Genomic DNA, 3997 nt, shown 5'->3' with positions numbered 1-3997 from the left:
TACAGATATCCTGCAGAAACAGTTTGCTAGCTGTAGGTGTAGAACACAAAAGTCTGCACTAGAGTACAATCTACCTGGAATGGATGCACACATTCAATACAGAAGGGCATACTGGGCATGCTCCCACACTTAGAGAAATGAAGGCAATGTCAGACAACAAAATACTGAAAGGTCATACTGGGCATGCTCACACTCTTAAAGAAATGAAGCCCATGTCTGGCAACAACAGTGGACCATACATATCTGACAGTTGCAGATGTTAGTGCATACACTCCTCAGTATGCACCAGCCATGCTTTGCACAGACATTAGACAGGAATACACATATATATCCAAGGACAACACGCTAAAATATGCCAAAAGTACACATACATAGACGTGTGGAAGAGAGTGACAGTGACAAAGAGCCTTCTATCATGAGGCCTGTGCCACCCAGCATACAGCCAAATGGGTACAATTACATGACTTGTAAATGTCACTCACCATAGAAATTAGCCTCTGGAATCCCTCAGCATTATAGACTCTGTGGTGCTAGTGCTAACTGTGCAACATGACTGTACAAGGCAGTAGTCATCTAGCAGTTGTATACACGTACCTGCGGAATATAAACGTGTGTGTGAGTGTGATGTGTCCACCTCTAGATAAATGGGTTATGGCCCATGCACACACACTGCCCTCCCCATTGCCCTACTATAGCAAGCCTGCTGATGTCAGCCACTTTGAAATACACCTTTCGGAAAGGGATAGCCCAGTAATCTCTGTGGTGCATCCTATCACTGCGTAATGCTGTAGTGTGATAAACTAGTTAGGTAGGAGTTCTAATCCCAGATGTGGCAACTGTGTGTGTGTGTGTGTGTGTGTGTGTGTGTGTGTGTGTGTGTGTGTGTGTGTGTGTGTGTGTGTGTGTGTGTGTGTGTGTGTGTGTGTGTGTGTGTGTGTGTGTGTGTGTGTGTGTGTATTTGTCTGTGTAGGGATCAATGCGTTTTAGGCTAGTCACACTCACTACAATTCAAATGGCCTACTTTGGCAAGCCTGCTGTCAGCCACTGTGAAATACACCTTTGGGGAAGAACTAGCCCAGTAATCTCTGTGGCACATCCTATAACTGTGTAATGCTGTAGTGTGATAAACTGGTTAAGTAGGAGTTCTAATTCCAGATGTGGCAACTATGTGTGTGTGTGTGTGTGTGTGTGTGTGTGTGTGTGTGTGTGTGTGTGTGTGTGTATACGTGTGTATGTGTGTATGTTGGTGTAGGGATCAATGCTTTTTAGGCTAGTCACACTCACTACAGTTCAAATGGCCTACTTTGGCATGCCTGCTGATGTCATTCACTTTGAAATACACCTTTGGGGAATGAGTAGCCCAGTAATCTCTGTGGAGCGGCCTATAACTGCGTAATGCTGTAGTGTGATAAACTAGTTAGGTAGAGGTTCTAATCCCAGACATGGCAACTGTGTGTGTGTTTGTGTAGGGATCAATGCATTTTAGGCTAGTCACACTCACTACAATTCAAATGGCCTACTTTGGCAAGCCTGCTGATGTCAGTCACTGTGAAATACACCTTTGGGGAAGAAGTAGCCCAGTAATCTCTGTGGCACATCCTATAACTGTGTAATGCTGTAGTGTGATAAACTGGTTAGGTAGGAGTTCTAATCCCAGATGTGGCAAGTGTGTGTGTGAGTGTGTGTGTATATTTGTCTGTGTAGGGAGCACTGCTTTTTAGTGTAGTCACATTCACTACAATTCAAATCCCTACTTTGGCAGGCCTACTGATGTCATTCACTTTGAAATACACCTTTGGGGAAGGAGTAGCCCAGTAATCCATGTGGCACATCCTATAACTGCGTAATGTTGTAGTGTGATAAACTAGTTAGGTAGGAGCTATATTCCCAGACATGGCAAGTGTGGATGTGATATCATTCATTTTGAAATACACTTTTGGGGAAGGAGTAGTCCAGTAATCTCCGTGGCATGTCCTGTAACTGCGTAATGCTATAGTGTGATAAACTAGTTAGGTAGGAATTCTATTTCCAGACATGGCAAGTGTGGACGTTTTGTGAGTGTGTGTGTTTGTTTGGCCTCAAAAGTATTGCTCCCTACACAGACATTCACAGTCAATGCAACCTCCATTGCCCTTTTTGGCAAACCTGCTGATGTCATTCATTTTGAAATACACATTTAGTTAAGAAGTAGTCCAGTAATCTCCATGGTGCATTCTATAACAGTGTAAAGCTGTAGTGTGATATAATAGTTTGGTAGGGGTTCTATTCCCAGACATGGCAAGTGTGAATATTTGTGTGTGTGTGTTTGTTTGTCTGTGTAGGGAGCAATGATGTTGAGGCCATTCACAGTCACTACAACCCCATTGCCCTTCTTTGGCAAGCCTGCTGATGTCATTCACCTTGAAATACACCTTTTGGGAAGGAGTAGTCCAGTAATCTTCATTTTTTGTCCTATAACTGCGTAATGCTGTAGTGTGATAAACTAGGTAGATAGGAGATCTAATCCCAGATATGGCAACTGTGTGTCTATGTTTGCCATTCATATTCTGTGTGGAGATGGCTTTGAGTGTGTAACAACTGGACTCATTGTGGAGTGGGTTTTGCAAATTTATTATATGGTGGGCCTATGATATGTCACAATGTCCTCCTTATAAGGATTGCAGATGTCAAATAGCCAAGAGGCTGGGTGCCAATCCATACCCCTGCATGTGACATCAAGGCCTGGCAAACAAATTAAGCAACCTATGTATTACCCAGAGAACACTCTCAACCCATGTCTCATACACAAACACACTTGCCTAGGCAACAACCACTTTATTGGTAGTACCCTGCATATTGCCCACAGAGAGTAACCATGGTTTGATTGCAGTGGACTACAGAGGGCATGGCACCCTGTGCCATCACTACACTAAGCACATAATTGCAGACAGTGCACCTTCACTATGTTCCCCACTGGACGCCTGCAACAACTGTGGTGCCATCAAATGTGATCCACAAAGGACATACCATGCCTTAAACACATGCCCTGTATGGACAGATGCCACCGACAACAGGGAATTCCTGTATCATGCTATCAATGTAGGTGCAAGGTCAACCTGGTGTCCATTACCAGTTCCCTCCACATGAGGCCAGGACTGGCGCATCTGATGATAACAATCTGTGTGCACAACATGGGCCAGACACCCCAGGTACAGTTCCACATGTCACTGATCATGCACGTGGGACGTGTGCACATCCCAGACACTGTCAATGTCATGGACTATAGAACACATACATGGCAAGCATTGCACAGCACTGGCCACACATAACAGTAACCCAGGTGACTGGATGGCGAATACAGTATCCACCTGTGTGGGCCAGTCCAGACACTACACCCCTGAGCCACACTGCAGATCATTGTCATGTGGCCTGATGCCAAGGTATACCCTTCACCTAGCCTTGTACATCCTTCTGGCACAGTCAACCACTACACAGCTGTGAAGCAATGCACCCATGTATGTCAGTACTGGCACCCTGTGTCTGTGTGTGTGTGGAGTATGATGCTTTCGATCATGTTCACATTCACTACAACTTCCATTGGCCTACTGAAGCATGCTGTCTGATGTCAGACACCTTCACATACCCTTTGCCCATATATCATCCAGATAACCCCTGTGGTGTATGTGTTTATGTGTTACCTGTATTGTGGCAAACTAGCTTATTAGGAAGTCTATTCCTGACCCTGCCAACTCTGGCAATGTGTATGAGTCCCTAAGAGAGTGTGGCTGTGTTGACATTAACACCTGTTCATGTGGACAGGCACGCATACTACACCTACCTTATCACTACTATATCACTGTTGCAGATGTCACTCACCATCAGATATACCTTTGAACAGCTCTCCAACATGTAAGCTATGTGGCGCATGCAATAACTGCATAGACATGTGATAACAATACATAGTCAGTGAGGGGTTTGAAACCCTGTGCTGGTAGGTGTGTGACACAAACATGCATAG

The sequence above is a fragment of the Protopterus annectens genome, chromosome 13.part0 (genome assembly GCF_019279795.1).
Source record: "Protopterus annectens isolate FY-2018-M chromosome 13.part0, PAN1.0, whole genome shotgun sequence".
NCBI classification, from domain to species: Eukaryota; Metazoa; Chordata; order Ceratodontiformes; family Protopteridae; genus Protopterus; species Protopterus annectens.
This window is presented reverse-complemented; position numbering follows the sequence as displayed.